At 40.1% G+C, this 17,308-nt stretch overlaps 1 protein-coding gene across 1 annotated transcript in view; it reads left to right on the top strand.

Moving 5' to 3' along the window:
• Positions 1-17,008, top strand: part of SMPX (small muscle protein X-linked) — a 40,830-nt gene extending 23,822 nt beyond the window's left edge. The window contains exon 5 of the mRNA XM_082278882.1: positions 15,918-17,008. The gene's annotated coding sequence lies outside the window, so the exon portion shown is untranslated. The remainder of the gene's footprint in view (positions 1-15,917) is intronic.
• The last annotated feature ends 300 nt before the right edge of the window (positions 17,009-17,308 follow it).

Raw genomic sequence — 17,308 nt, 5'->3', positions numbered from 1 at the left:
CCCTGCAGAAACCCACACTTCTCTCATCTCAAGAAGATGGTTTTGCATATGCTGTTAAGAATCCTCGAGACACTTCTGCAAGCAGCATGGTGAGGCTTGTGTGGAGAGCTGTTTAGACATAGCTAACAGAAAAAAATTGAAAACAATCAGATTTTTTCCCCTGGGGCTTCAGCAATGTCCTCAGTGAATCCAGGAGACATTTCCCATCACCCTGGATTTACAGTGTGAGCTGTCTCCTCCAGATATGCTCCAACTTTTTTAAAAGCAAGTAGAAAAATTTGCAAACATGCAAGAGAAGGGATGTGCTGGTAGCGCCTCCCTTCTGCCTTGGCTCAGTGATTATCACACATACCCAGCCTGGAAGCATGAATAAAGCAGGTCAGGTCCTTCTTTGCCTCAAAAGGATTAAAACCCACAATTCTTGCTTCCTTGGAGACTGCAGACTACCTTGGCAGGGGGGCCCTTTCTAGAATTTGAGCTAAAGCTCGGCTGCTGTGCAGAAATGAATTAAAATGAATCTGTAGACAAGTGAGCCTGATGGCAGCTTAGCAATGTGGAGCTCAACTGGCAATAAGGAAACTTGCTTCCATGTGCCTTAGCCTGTGGATTGCTGTGTACCATGTCTAAAGGCTAATTTGTGTAGCAACAGTCTCCTCAAGCTGTAATTTGAAAGAAACCAGGGTGGCTGCTGCTGTGTTTTTGTACAAAGTCTGGTGCAATTACGTAGGTGCTGAGGAGGAAAGTCTCTGTGGAAACTCACCAAGCTTCTGGGTGCTGCTCAGGTTTACACATCTCCTGGTTACTCAGATGAGCAGGTAGTTGAAACTCAGGTAATTTAGATGGGCATGAGCACAATTTGAGGTTATGGTGTAGTTGGATCATGATTTTGAGGACCACAATTTTGGATTTAAGTACCTGCATCCCATTTGCACCTTAGGCATCCAAATTGCTGGGGCTGTCCTCCAGAGGTAAGGAGCTCAGCCCCGAGGCCACTCAGTGGGAACTGTGCTCATAAATCACTTAAGCACATCTCAAAATCATACTCCAAATTTGAATCTTCAAGTTTCATATTGCTCACTGCTAAGAGTGAATGGGGCTCTGTGTCTCTCTGCAGTCAGATCCAGCACCTGTGCTGGTACAGCTGTGTGAGTGCTCCAGCAGGAGCTGCTGCACACGGGTTCCGGGAGGAGCCTTTCTGCCCAGCTGAGCAAAATAAATCTTTTCCACAGAAACTGTAGATCACAGCTGTGCAAATTCAAAAACAAAATATAATTGGTCTCTGGTGCCTGTTTTTTAACAGCAGGTGATTCCTCTCACCTTTCCCTTCTATTTCTCTGTGGAAACATATTTCTTTTCAATTTTTTTAGTCAAAAAATAATTTTGTGTTTTGAAGCATGGTGCCGTGAGAATGTTTAGTTCTCCCATATGTCTTCCAGTCAATCCTAATAACTCATTTCTAAATGCTCACCTGCCACAGATTGCAAATCAAGTATTAACAGTACAGACAACATGTTGTAACACTTCCATTTATGTTTTGAAGAAACCTGTCTATTCCTTGGCAAAAGATGGGCTTATGTTTGAAACTCGAATAAATTACAAAATCCTACAAACACAACATATATGTGCATATATATATATATATGCATATATATAGGCTACTGATGTGAAAGAACTACATGTGTATTGTAGATTTATGTATCAAATGTTAAGCTATTTGTCAATGGACAAACTGCCCTGCTACCTGCAGTAGCTTTGAAGAAACGAGATAATGTGAAGAATTAAGCATATCCTGCAGGGACCAGATGTCAGAATACACAGTTTTCTAATGCAGTCAGTAACATGTCAAATTAGCAGCCTGTATATGATGTCTTGGCTTCATGCTTTTCCATCTCTGAGGAGATCCTCTGGGTTAGGTGCAAGACGGCTGTCAAATTTCCCAAGCTAATTAAGAACTCTCACTTTTCCATAGCAAAGGGGCCATAAAACCTAGGATGAGACTTAAATATGCAGAAGAGGCTCCAGAGAATGTGGGTTATGGAAAATGTGGGTTATGGAAAAACTGTGTTGGGTTTTGAGTAGGCAACCATTTTCTTACCACCCTTTCCTTTTCCTCCCATTTGCTATATTTTTTCAATATATTTTGCTTGATACAAAGTGCTAAGAATTTCAGGAAATGTATTTGCAGAGTGCACAGAGACCACTAAGTCTCAATTTAAATGTATTGAAAATAAAACCATAGCCAGCTTCTGTCTCATCTGTGAGTGTATTTGCAGGGGTGTGACCATTGTCTCAGGCTCTCTCTTTTTATTGCACGTGCCAGAGTTATATTGAAAGAAAAGAGGTGGATGATTAGTACCACAATTAATCACAGTTCAGTTGTGCTGTGATGTTATCTGTAGGCATATCAGATGTACACTATATTTATATGGAACAACACTCACTCATACATTATGAATTCTGTGAGAAGAAGCCATATGACCAGGAGAAAGCAGCATTTTTAGAAACTGTAACTGGAACAGAGAGTCAAATGTGGGTTATTTGCAGTACAGACTGGGTAAGGTGGCAGAAGAGGCAGAATTCATGATGAATAAATTGGATAGTGCTGCCCAAATAGAGATAGATGAGATTTCTGTTTTCTTTCTTGGAGAGGAGCCTCTTCTCACTGTCTTCAAGATCACAGAGCTTTCTGCTAATGCCTTGAGAGCAAAGAAATCAGTCTGAGAGAGCTTAGGGATAGGGATTGCTTCAGGTTTGGCAGCACTTGGCTGGTCCCAGCCCCAACACCACCATGCTGCCCATGCTTGTTCCTGCAGTGGGGCTGCACTGAGGAGCCACCTGGCTGCACACCAGCCTCACGGCTGAGAAGTAGTAACCTCCCCTGCCTTCACAGCCCAGCAAGGACCACTAAATGTCACTTCAACTGACTGGGATCTCTGGGCACATCTTGTCTTTCAGTAGCAGAGCAACACACAACAGTGTGTGTTGCTCTCACAGAGCTTCAAACTGTCCAAGCACCCATGATATCCCTGAATAGTCCTGAAAGAGCAGAAATTAGAACAGAGCTATGTCCCTTTGCTAAGGCTTCCAAACAAACACAGATCCTGATAAAGCCCTCACCAGTGTTTAGCACAAAGAAGCTTCTGAAGTGAAGTGGGACAATTCTCTTTGTAACTTTAATTGCAGTTTTGTTTTAAAGGGGGAGCACATCAGGCAGCAGCAGGGGACAGTCCCTCCTCCCCAGGGTGGTGGGTCAAGGGGCAGCAGCTCTCTGTTCAAAAAGGGCCTGTAGAGGTTACACTGCTGCATTTTTCCCTTTAGCTCCAACAGCAGAAGCAGGTAGGTTGTGCTGCTGCCCTTCTGTGTTTCCCTGGCTACCACAGAAATGTGGTTGTTTTACTTCCCCCAGCCTCTTCTCAATAGTAATGCAAAGGAACAGTGTGTCCTTCAGCTGCTTCAGCAATCTGAAGTACTAAAAATGCAAAAGACTCTTTTCTGACAGTCGTTTGTCTTCTTGTGCTTCTGGGTTTGCCATTAATAAAGACTGGTTTTTTCCCAAGCACTAGTTTTCAAATGAATTGTGGTTTTGTCAACTCTATTAATATAATGATTTAGTACAGAACATTGCCCAGAGGGTTAATGGTGAATCTAGTTTATTTACACTGTTGATTGTTGGTAGGATCTGCGTTTGGGAATTTTTTTTTTTTTTTTTGCTGGAAAAAAGGGGGAAATAATTGTTACACTGAGATAAATCCCAGTCAAAACATATCGGTAAATACTGTATTGTGGCAGTAACTCCTAAGGGAAACTAGAGGGCAAGCTTCTAAAATACTTTGAGCTCTGTAAACCTGCAATTAGGTATCTCCTCAGCTTCCCAAGGAAACGCTAAGTGCCTCACTCCTAGGGACTTGCATGTTTAATCAGCTAAATGCTTTCGAAATACTGCCCTGGGAGGGCTCAGGAGGCCTGCTGCATAAAATAATAGTCATTGCTGTGTGTCAGCAGTCAAGCAGCTGCTATTGTAAGTCTGCAGCTTATTAGACCCAGTATAACTGAGTTGTCATTTACCTATCCCCCCCTTTGTTTCAAATTTTTGTGCCATGAATTGTGTCTTATTGTGTACTAGAAATCACTGTGGGCCAAAGAGGGTTTTATTATTATTGTTATCATTATTGTTATACTGTGAGTACTGCTTAGCATCTGCATGGGGCTTGGCCCATTCATAAAAATAACTTTTCACTTCTTATGGGCCAGTCTTTGAGTCTGGGGGAAACTGGGTATACAGTATCATTTTTAGAGCTTGTAGTTGTCAAAATGCACCTTGAAGGGCAGCATTGAAGTGTTTGGCATCACACACCTGAATGAAGGTGCAGATCAATGCAGCAGGAGGCTGAGATGAGGCAGAGGCTGTGGAACCAGTTTGTGAATGCCAATGTTATGTTGTACTGCAGATTTGGGCCCTGCCCTCAGCTGAACCACAAAGGAGCAGGAATAGCTGGGGTTAAGCCATAATACACAGTTTTAAAAATTATGATATTTCTCCACTGATTAGAGAAGCTCTCTTCAGCAACTTCTGAGTGTTAGGAGTGTTGAGCAGGGATTAGGGTTATTGAGTCTGTCAGATCTGAAGGTGTTGACCCTATGAAGCCCCCAAAGTCGAAGAGCAGCACCAGCCTCCTGGGCAGCTGCTGGGATAAAAAACTGGCCAGATCAGTCATGCTCAATGCTCATGATGCATCAGGAGAATAGCTGAAAGCAAAATGTTTCCATAAAAAGTTACATTTTCAAAGCACAAAACTTTCCCAGTGGAGAAATGTTCCATGAGAAAAATGTTGGACCATTTTGACTCTTGGCATACTCTAAGGTACAAAATCTCATTGCGTTTTAAATAAATTTCAGCAGCCTCAGCCCATGCCAACTCTCAAGCAACAAATCAAGCAAACTCAACTTTTTTTCCAGAAATTACCCAACCTGATAATTCTCTTGTCATTTCACCCTTTTGCTTCATGGAAGGAAGAAAGGGCGTGTTTGCAGTACACCAAGATGCTGTTTGCTTCCAATTTCATTGTCCTGGAACTTGAAATTCATAAAAAGCCATGATATAAATATATATATAATTTTAATCCCAAAGTAAGCATATACAAACAACCCCAAAAATCAATCACCTTCAGGATACACATGATCAGACTTTGTTTCATAAAACATTTTTTTTTTTTTTAAGTAGTCATTTCTAAAATCAACATTAACTGTGCTTTTTTTTCAGGGACAAACATAAGGCAACTGTCTGCCTTGCCAAAGTTTGAACACATGGCTTTTGAAAGTCTAACCACTCAACACCCAGTGCTTAGACCTTTCTCCTCAACCATTAAAGTTGCACGAAAATGGAAAGTATTTGCAATAAAAAATGAATGGCAGAGCTAGGATCCTGGACAATATGTGAATTCTTACGGGTAATGAAATAAAAATCTTCAGACAATATTAAAGTCTGATAGAAAGTGAAAAATCAGGCAGTATGGAAGCTAAGGGTGAGTGTTTATATGTTAGTCATTGCACATGAATTAACATACTGTACAGTCTGCCTTATATTGTGTTGCCTGAATTTTATGATTCATAACAATTTCCCTCATACCATCTCATATCTACAAATTTGGGTAGTTACAAAACAATGCACAGCAATGCTGAATCACCTTTTCTACATGCCAGTAAGTTTCTGAAGTAGCCTACCTCACTTTAAGTATAGGGGAAAGAAAACTTGGTATTGATACCTTAATATTTGAATATGAATAACCACTATTAGGCATGTTCAGTCTTGACTGATTAACTGATGCTTATGTGAGTCATTTATCAACTCAATATTATTTTAATATGTGCTTTTTATCATTAAGTTCCTCAATTTTTTTGAAAAGGAAAAAGCCATTGACTCCACAAAAGTCAGCTGTCAACAAAGATCAATGGCACTTTAGAAATGCCATTAGTGAGGGACTCCATAGGAATCAGCAGCGTGCCAAATATTTCACTTTCAGGGTCTTCGTCCCTGCAGCTCTACCATCTACACAAAATAAAATTTCTTAATCTTTTGCTTACCACTTTTAATTAAAAAAATACAATAACACAAATAAAACAAATAGTTTTTAAACCCTTCTCTGTATGTGAAAACCATGCAGACACCAAGCAGTGTTGCTTAGCATGGGGCATGTGTCTCTGGAGAAAATGCCAGCTTATCAGGAGTTTTAAGTGGCAGCCAGCATGACAGTAACAAAAGACATGAGCATTCAGGTGTGAAATCATAGAGCCTTTCCAGCAGCAGCATTTTGCTGTGTGATATGTTGCATTCGGATTTGTGAGAATGTCTCGTACATAATTTAGGGTAAATCTTTAATATTTGATTGGAGAGCCATCACAAATGAAGTGCCAGCGTAAAAGAAGTCCAAAGCCAGTGCCTTCCTCCAGAATCTCTTTTGTGCAAAACAACTTGAAAATCATTGTTCATAATTTGATTATGTAGCACAGCTGTGCATTTTAGAGTTCATATGGCACGAGGCAGCACAATCTTGAGGGTGATAGCCCACCCCTACAATGGCTTTTATTGCACTGTTTGAGGGACTACAATAGGACTGACAAAAGGATTCACCTGGAAGAGTCTTTACCCTACCATAAAAATGTCAGTAAAAATAACATCATCTTTCTCCAAATTTCAGCCTCCCCAAATTGAATATTTTTCTAGAAAAGCAAACCTAGGTGGCCTGAGTTTTCCCAGAAAAGCACAGAATATCTGTGGATTTTCAATTTCCTGAGAATGAATCCAGATTTTTAAACTAAATTAGGCGCTTTTGTCAAGAAGCTTTGATTTGTTAGATTTCCAGCTCCCTGTCCACCCCAAATAACATTTCTAAGTACTTCCAACAGCTGTTGTTCTGCAGCTTCAAATCCTTGATGCTATGGGTCTGGTGCAGACATGAGCCATTAAGATCATTATGAAATTTTACAGTCCAAGCTACTGAGTGAGGATTTACAAGGCTGGGAGATGCCTCACCAAACTCCTCCTTCGCTGCCAGGCACAGCTCCTGCTGTTGGGTCTCTGTGTGCTGAGTGCCTGGCCAAGGCACATGCAGGGCTGGTGGGCTGAGGCTTCCACTGGAGTGAGTGGGGCTGCCCCGAGAGCAGGCAGCAAAGGTTTGAGAGGTGCAAAATGGCTTTGGTCCTCCTGATTGTGCTGCCCTTCATGGGACATGAGAGGGTTTGGCTTTTTGGAGCTGTAATGCTTCTGGTGGGTTCCTTCCCGATCCAGCCTGAAGGCTCTGGCCCCCACAGTCACAAGTCACTTTTGAAGTAATCCAGGAATTCTGTAGCTTAGCTGTATAATAATATTTAATCCAGGTTAGAGAGCTCAATACCAATAATCATGTTCTTGCCTTTGTACTTTAGCTGCAGACACCTCTGAGGCATTTTCCTCAAGCCACCTCTGTGTTGGCTGCCAAGTCCTGACTGCAGGGAGCCTCTGCAGCAAGAGCACTCACCACCATATACATTTTCTCCTAGCTGGGAACTTTGTTTTCAGAGACATACCCTGGCTGAGAAACCCCAGTCATGCAATTAAATCTCAGAGGGTGCATTTCATATTGCATCACCACTCTCAGTACAAGAAATGTCCCATTGTTTTAAATGTCACAGCTTTTTTTGACTTCCTCTTTTAATATTTTTATTGTTTGGTTTGGTATTTTTTTTCCTGTACTGAATATTTTACCAATCATTATTTTACTTGTAATAAGTGCTTTTTCTGGTCCCTTCTGTATAGAGCTTTATCTTGTAGACATCACAATTACCAATCCATAAGGGTTCCCAGCAATTTCTTTTCTTTTTCATGCTACACCACCACCCAGGTGCATTGCTACTGGCTATTTTCCACCCTGTGCCTGCAAGCAGCTGAGTGGTTTTGGTTATCGTTGGAGAAATCAATAGGATTTGTTGCACCTCAAAGGAGGTAATAAACACTTTGCAAGGTCAGACATTAGGCTTTGGCTTCCTTACTGATGAATTTGCTACAATGATAATTCCTGAAGTTTCACTGTCTGCTGTTACGGGGAATGAAAATGAAGTACAACTAAACTGACCAAGAAATCCCCCTCTAATGTCAGCGACATAAATTTTTTGCTGCTTAAGCTGTTCAAGTCACTTGGATTCATGAACACACTATTTGGGTGTACCTGCTAATATGGTCTGGATGATACCTTCCAATGGGGATGAAGCTCTTGAATGAGGCCTACACTGGAAATCAAACCCTTTTGAAAGAAGAAAATGTATAGGTGAATAAGAACCACTTAACATAAACTCAGAGAACATTGTTTTCCCTATACTAATAAATAATTGCAAAGAATAACAATTATAGGCACACACCTGCATGGACTTGGCACACCTTACTAAAGTGCTAGAGAGGGAAAGCTTTTTTTTTCTCTTCAGAAGACACTAATTTAAAAGGCAGAAAGTGCTGCAGCATAGTTCTCATTAACAGAGGTAGAAAGAGTCTCTGCAGCTCCTTATCAACAACTTTAATCACAGCATATGGTATATGCTGCTTAATCTTTGCTAGCCATTATGAATCACAAATAACCTCATGCAATCCCAAAGCAACTGAAGATGGGTCTGCAAAATCTTTTTATAGGGGTGACACTTTAAGTTATGAGAATTTGTAGTGAAAATGTTAATGAAAACCAAAAAACTGAAATGAAAACTTGAATTTAATGTGAGGTAAGCATCTCTTACAGCCACTGTGCTTTAAAACCTGTACACTATGGAGAGAAAATATTAAGGGTAACTCCAGAAAAAGTCATTGCAGAAGTAGTAATACCAATAACAGAAGGTATACCAGAATTTATATAGGGTTTTCTTTGTAATAACATTTCAAAGTGCTCTGCATAATCAGTCCTTTAAAATTATGAACTACTCAGATATGATAAACTTCAAGATATGCTTCTCCGGCCTTAGGAAACTGTTGTTTTTTTATCTTTATAGACAATGTATTTATATCAGCGTTTGTAGTGAATCCATAAGCTAAGAAAATCCATGCTCATTAAGGTTCTACTTCATGTAAGTGATAACTGGCAGCCCAGCATAATATTTTAGGCAGCTTTCTGATCTCAGCCAAGAGATGCCCAAACACGAGTAAATTTATAACCGATAAGGCTAAAGAGATCTAAAAGTTCAGAACACATTTCCATGCTCTAGAGGTTGTAGTGTTTGTAATACACTACAAATCCCAAACCTCTTGAATTAGTACTAGTCAAGATGTAGGGATATTTGTTAATTTTTCACTGGAAATACTGATATCTGAGGGTTTTTTTTCACTTTTGAAACTGCTACTTATCGCAACATCTTGGACTGTCAGGAACCACATACATGTGGATCATCAGCATCTGGGTTCCCCTATCAAAAAAAGGCAATATAACACATGAAAAGTGTCATGACTTTATGGACATTAGGTCTTCCAGAGAACAAAAATTTAGAATTCATGTTGATCTGAAAGACTTCTATTTGACAACTGTCATTTCAGAACCACTGAGTGGAATTGGGTCTCTTTTGCAAGTTCCTTTGGTGAAAGCTTTGTGTCAGTGTAGGTAACAAGAAATTTTGATAAATTTTGAAACACAAGGAATGTTTCCACCTGATTTTTCTTGTCTTATATAAAAGGGTCTATTGTGTCTGCCTAGACCTGCTGTTACACAGCAGTCGGCTGCAGCTCCTTTGTGTGTGCACTACTGAGCTGCAAATAGTGAAAGGGTCAAAGCTGCCCTTCACTCTCCATGTCACACTGTCTGAACTAAGATATAAATTAGAGAAAGAACATATACATGTCAATAGGAGCATTTGGCTTTCAATAATTTCTTCATAGTGAAGATGGCAAAGCTTGAAATTAAAAAGATTCTTTTTGCATTTTGTTGGAAAATATTTTTTGCCTAGCATTCTTTATCAGACAAATTGAAGGAATAAAAATTCTGACCTTTTTCTTTTGGTTTTGAAACCCTGCATGTATGTGTATGTGCATGTGCAATCTACATTTCCATTTTCAGCTGCTTTCTTACACATTTATATTGACTGTAGGAAAAGTGCAAAAAAAAAAAAAAAACCACCCAGAGTTAAAAAAATAATTAAAAAAAAAAGGCATAAATGTTAATCTTTCCAGTATTTCACAGGGACAATGCCCAGAAAATATAAATGAGAGAAAACTTATCTTAACAGACATATGATATACACTCAGCTCTATGAGAGTTTTCTCATTATCCTGACAGAAATATAACAAATGTGTGGAAATAATTTGTAAAAAACCATGCAGGAAAGAATAGTTTAATTTAAAGTAGGATCTTTCATCTAGTCAACCAGATATCATTGGAAAGGAGTCAAGGGATGAACTCCCTCCCCTTTGCAACTTAAAACATCTCTCTGGCATCCCATCATAGCATTAATATGTTAACCTGGGGCACATTTGACTTCCTACTGCTTCCTCTGGCATCTGTGTGGACAGTGATCCCGATATGATATAAATATTAAAGTAGTTGCATGTGAGAAGCTGGTCGTAGCAAGTGCTGCCCATCAAAGGGAAGTGAGAGGAGAGGAATTAAAGCAGATTCACTGGCACTCCAGGTTACTGTCTCCAAAAGGTCAAGGCTTTTACCAGATGTGCAGGAGAATTAGAGAGTCTAAGGAGATAGTCTGGCTTTATTTCACATTGACAATTCACTAGAGCAATCAAAGAAGACATGTCCCTGGATTTACCTCTTGCCCAGGTTTTTCCTTCTGTAGAGGAGTGTGTTTGTAATTCCAGACTAATTCTGCTCCAGACTGACAGACATTCATGACCTCTGTCCCCTTCTTACCTTACTGTAACTGATACCCTTTTCATTCCCAGTGTGCTATTTGCTGGGAATGGCCAGATGTCTTTTAAATGACATCATGGGAACAAAACTCTTTCCTGGGTCTCCTAATTCCGTAAGAAGTCATTACCTTCATTTACCACTTGCACTTTTGAAGGGGCATTTTTTACCCCTTTTTATCAGTTTTTCCAAATGGTGCAGAATTTTCTTCAAGCAGCCATACCTGTTGTCCATGTGCAATTCACATGGTATGCAATGAACACTTTCAGTAGTTTGGAATCTTTAGAGTGTAGTTGACTTAAATCATGATCCACAGCCTGGCTAAACAGTATTGTGAAGACAAGGGCTGGTTCTCCAACTGCAAGTTCTCTGTCTGCTCCCAGATAGAGTGCTCCTTGCTGCCTCTTTTTGAGGGTTGCATTTATGACTGAGATAGTGGTGAGTAAGAGATCTATAAATGGGTTCTGGTGAGGAGTAAACATCATGTGGTCGTTCACTTTGGAAGCTTGTTGAGTGGGAGGCATTTACTGAACCTTGGTGCACTTGCTATAATCACTGATCTTCCTTGAAGTGCTAATGTCTGTTTTCTCCTGTGTAAAGTTACTTCTTATAGAAGATGATGCCTTAGCAGAATTTTGGGGTTAAATATATAGGGCTAGAAACCATTGAAATAATGAAAATAAATTTATTTAGTGCCTAGGTGATTCATGCATGGTCTTTAGTTTTATAATATTAGCACCAAATGGGGTCATTTTATTGCATATATGGAGATACAGCAAAAATCTGGATGGATTTAATATTTCTTCTTCTTCCAGCTATCATACTCTACAAGAACAGAAAACACTGGCAATTGGAATTACTAGTGCTTTTTTAAGAATAAATCTTTTATCTGCTTGCTGTTAACCAGTTGGGTGTTTTCAGAAATTAAAAGGGAGATGTAGTATTAAAAACTGTAATTTTGAAAAAGAAAAAAAAAAAAGAGATTTTGCAATTCATTCCTTTATTTGCATTTATTTTTGAAGTTGCATCTGTGTTGAACAGCACATACATTAAATAATTTCTTATATAAAAATAGCTATTGCTTTGTTCTCTGGTTAGAAACCTCAGGGATCCAGTCTGTTTTGTTGCAGAAGCTGACACTGGCATCCAACCGACTGTAGTCATAGCCCTGCAGATTCTCAGTCAGGGAGTGGAGAAGGTCTTGAGGGCTGAAAAACCCTCTGATTCCATGTTTCAAAGTGCTCATAAGCATGTGCTTATGCCCACCCTTAATCAGGACAACATTTAAGCATTTCCTCTCAAGTATATCCCTTGTTTAAATGGCCAAGGGTTGATCCGTGTAAGGTTGATTGGAGCAGCGAGGGAGTCTGGTGATAACCTGCAGCAGCTGAAAGACTCACCAGAGAACATAACTGTGAGGATTATTAATGTACCATAAGCAACCTATTTTTGAGTTTACAGGCTCCCATTGATCTCCGGAGGAGTTTGTGCTCTAAAAATAACGTGCCTTTGGGAGCTGGAACAGGGAGAATTGGAGCTGGCCAGTGGGAGGTCTGAGTGGATTAGAGCATCACAGGGAGATAATAGAGGGTCCACTGACTGCAAAGGGAACTCAGGTAGTAATTATAAGCAACCAGAGTGCAGAGAGTATACCTGAAAGAAAGATAATATTGCTACCAGGTGTTAAAATAGCACCACTTGCAAGCAGCATGCTCTAGACAAAACTTGAGAACAGTGGGCTTGATTTTCCTCAGCACCTGAGCCCTGAGGAAAGATTTATCATCATGGCAATTTGATTTCTGCTTCTTTTGGATGGCAAGTGGCAGAATTCCTGGGAGCAATGTTTTTTTATTGCTCCTCCTGCTAATTAGCTACTCTTGTAGGCACATTGTCTCCTAGAAGGCTGGATCCTTTGGTTAGAGCTGCTGTGTCTCAGTTGTGACTGGAAGAACTGGACACAGCAGGTCTTTTGGTGGGTCCACTGCCTGGTGAGAGACCTGTGTCATGGAAGGGGGGGAAGAAGAGGGGTGCTTGCTTGGCTGGATAGAATATGATGCCAGTTTGGACTTTTCAGCCCTGAGGTCATAAAGGTATTAAGTGATATTAATATTAATTTCAATGGGAGATGAATGACAAAGGTCTAGGAACCATGAGGAAACAAAGAAAGGACAAAGAAGTATTTGAAAAATGGAGTGTGTGAGTAAAAGTAATCCATCAACCAGATTACTTGGCTTTTTAGCAACACAGTAACACAGTGTATAATACCTTGCTGTATTAGTTTGTAAACTCACTGATGGCTCCACAGCCAGGCAGGGGCAAGAGGGACCTTGCACATGGCCCATGAATCTACCTTGGCCCTCATGAGCGGGGGACAGCTTCCCTTGGGACAAGCAAAGGCGCTTCCCGGATTTAAAGAATGCCTGAGCCTTGAGACCACCTCTGGAAAACATCCAGTCCAATGCCCTGCTCAGGTCATTGCTCAGGGCCATGTCCATTCAGGGTTTGAATATCTCCAAGAATGGAGTCTCCACAACCTTCCTGGGCAACCTGGACCAGTGTTTCTCCCTTCTGATGGTAAAAGAAATTTTATTTCCTATTTAGATGAAATTCCCTGTATTTCGATTTGTGCCTGTCTCCTATCCTGTCCCTGGGCACAGTGAAGAAAGTCTGTCTCCATCCTTTTTGTACCCAAGGGCTTTGTACCCATCTTCTTTGTATCACCACAATACTTGGGGGCTTGATATGCCCAGCACAGGATGGCTGTCATGAGGAACTCAGGAAGTGAGGAGAGGCTAAACTACTTAAAGAAGATAAGCATGGAGCTCCCATGCAGGGCAGATGTCTCCTCCAGGGAGACAGAAAATGCAGAAAATACAGCCTTACAATCTAAGAAGCTGAATCTGCTAGAAAGGTACCAAAAAAAAAATCATGTAATCCTAAAACCCAGAATGGTAAATTTCAGATGTCCATCGTGCCACAAACCTGCCCACAATGTGTTTGGAGGCAGAACCTGTCACTGGTGCCTTTCAGCAGAAGGATCAGAAAACACTTGTGACACCGGGGACCACACTGTGCTCAGATTTGCCTGCTGTGCCCTGCACACTCTTTCTCCCAATCCCAGGTTTGAGCCCTTGAGTTCAGTCACAGCCAGCAATGTTTTATTCACACACCACTTGACAACAGCCACCCTGTGATACTCAGGAACAGACACAGAAGAGTTTGAAAGAGAAGACAGAATAATCCCGAGTGCTGAAGCACATGGAGAGCGTGTGTAGGCAGGAGGTAATTATATAGGACAGGATTACACATGCCTGCATATCCCAGGGAGCCATCAAGCACAACCTTAAAGTTGGATTTTGGTTTTTAGATCAGAAAGAGAAATACCTAAAATTACCTGATTGGAAGGAAATTTCAGCTGAAACAGAACAGTGCATTGCCTTACTGAGCCCAGCTATGAGATGGCCACGTCGTTTGATTGCTAAAGGCCACAGAGAGTGTTGGTAGCACCACATACGGTGTTATGGCCGCTTCACTGTAGGCAGTGACACCCTCTCACTTTTTTTCAAGACAAGTTAATTAACATTTGGCTTCTTTATTTAAAAGTTGCCGTCACTTTCAAGCAGTCGGTGTAAGCAATGCAGGGTTTCTCTTAATAGCACCTCTCTTCCCCAGGGAAGAGTTTTTTCTGAAAGCTAAGCAATCTCAGCCTTTTGAATGTCCCTCCAGTGTTTGTCCAAATGTGCACAGCCTGCATGTGTTCAGGAGCACAGCGAAACTCACTTTTTGTAACACATCATGAGATATAGAAAGTTGTCATTTTTTGTTCTGTCCTGTGACTTTTCTCTATTTTCTAAGCATTTATAAAAGGTTCATGAGTTCAACAAAATTTACCAAAAGTAGACATATTTCTCCACCTCAAATACTTATATCTTAGCTGATTAAACATATATGCTGGGACAGTTAGTGTCTTGATCTTTTGAAAATTAATTGCAAAACCTGTTTTCTGGTTTTCAATATTGAGCTGTCTGGAACCACTGACATCAATAGCAACCATGGTATTCCTTAACTTCAAAGAGAACAGAAATAGGCCATTTTCTGGGCTTCAAATTAGCTGTGACTATGCAGGAAAGAGTCCCTGTAGACAGGTCAAAAGAAATTGCTCATCACTCCCCAGACAGAAGCTAAGTGCCCCCCCCCGCCTTGCTTTAGATAAATAAATAAATCAGTGGGATTTATGAAAAGAACACAGAAAATGCTTTGCTACTATGTCTAGAATACTGTCCTCAGTGCTGGTCAATCAAGAGAATTAAAGCAGAAATAAAAGAGAAGTGGAGCTGTGACAAAAGTAGTTACAGGAAGATATATTCTACCAAAAGAAGAGAGGCTGAAAATTCCCCAAGACTTTTCAGTTTGGATGGAGTCTTACCAGTAAAGACTGTAATGGGCAGAACAGAAAAGGCAAGAGAGAAGGATAGTCAAAGTAGTTGAAAAAAAAATTTAAAATGCACAGAAATATATGTATATATCAGTAAGTAGTATTTACTGGTAAAATTAAACACCGTTTTGGTTTTTATAAATTGATGCATCTCTAAACCCTGCCACATGGCCACACTGCTGGGCACATGGCAGGATTTGCCCCCTGTGCCTGCTGGAGCGGTGGCAGGGCTTTCCTGGGGTTGAGTCCCACTCAGGGTCTGTGTAGGGCTGGACCCTGCCCAGTGCCCTGCGCAGCTCCCACACTCTGCTGGATGGGCAGATGGGGTGGGGCAGAGCCCCAGCACCCTGTAGCAAGGGCAAAACTCAAGGCTTTAAAGGCCTGAGGTCTTGACAGAATCATGAAGTTTCATCAGACAGAGATTTGGAGAGTAGGTGGGAAAAGCTAGTGGATCACAAAGATTTGTATTCCCTGACTTTGGCTGTAAACAAGTGCTGTCAGCAAAGGAAAAATTGCAGGTGTGGGGAGTGTCCTCCCCCTCACAGCTTTTCTGCATGATATGAAAATACCCACGAGTGCACTGATAATGATTAATTTCTGGTCTTGTATTTGTTGCACAGGTCTGACAAGTGAAACTGAATGGATTCCAATGAATGGAGATAATTTCAAGTATTTTATATATTTGTATGAAGACTATGAACTTCCCAACTCTTCAATACCCCATAGGAAGTATCTTCTTTGTACATTTATATCAATGCTTTCTTGTTGTCCATTTTGTTTAACATAGGAAAGTACTGCTGAAATAAAACAGAACAAAGCAACTAGCAATGAATATGTGTGTGTACAGGGATGATTTTGACCTGAGAACGGGGAATAGTGTAATTTGAAGTTTGAGCAAAAGTAGAATAAATACTTCTAAAAAATTACATCATTATTTGCAATTAATTTGGTTTCTTTCTTTTTGAAAAATGTCAATGCGTATAAAAAGAGTTTTTAAATGACTTCACAAAATGCAGAATAAGTGAGGAGTGTAAAATCTTTTATGTCCTGTTGTGAGTTCCTGGTTATAGAAGAGGAATCATGTATCATGTGTAATAAAGGAAAGGAAAATATTAGAAGCAATGGTCTTTCTGGTGAGTTGAGCTAAATTTTTCTTTTGTTGTAGAGACAAAGTGTTTCTTTTTCTCCAAAATCTAAAATGCACTGCTGTTCTGATACTTATGCACCACCTTTATACAATGAATATACAAGATGTGAGGTAGCTGACAGAAAACCTGCAACCTTTATTCAAATAAACAGTCATCCAGCCTTGATGGAGCATGTTCATGAATATAGCTTGAACAATCATTATCTTCAAAAGCTCAAATGAAAAGGGGACATGGGAATATGGATGCTGGGCAAAAGTAGTGTATGATCACAGCAGCTCTTACATAGAGTGATTAATCCTTGATACTAGGGTTATATGGACTGTACATAAAAGAAGACTGATGCCTATTCTATTTTTGGAAATGAGATCTTATTGTTAGAGAAATTTAATAGACTGTGTCTCCTTGGTCTCTTTTATGTTACTTACTGTAAAGGGATATGAGGAGCTGTTTTTAATAATATTCTTCTAATGTTGATTGAAGCTATTCTACATACTCTGAAACTCTGTGCCTGGCTCTTGTTTATTCAAATAAAATAAAGATAATTATTCTGGTTAGAAAACAGATTTCAAGTTGAATATTACTTACAATGACATCCATTTAATTCTTGTTTGCTCTGTCAGATAATACAAAAGCTAACTGAAATGATTTTTGAATTTTAAGTTTCCATATATTTGCATTACTTTGTACAGGAAATTAGAAAGGAGCTGTACTCTCTGCAGCTCAATTAAAATGACATTCTTGTATTTTTTACTTTGAATATTCAATATCAACATTGCTTGATATCCTGCTTCATCCTTATATGCTCTGATTTCCCTTAATGCATTTCTTGGAGGTGAACATCCCTGAAGGACAGGTTGAAATGG

The sequence above is a fragment of the Coloeus monedula genome, assembly GCF_965178545.1.
Source record: "Coloeus monedula genome assembly, chromosome: 3".
Taxonomy (NCBI): domain Eukaryota; kingdom Metazoa; phylum Chordata; class Aves; order Passeriformes; family Corvidae; genus Coloeus; species Coloeus monedula.
Note: the sequence above shows the minus strand (reverse complement) of the source record. Positions and strands in the feature narration are given on the sequence as shown.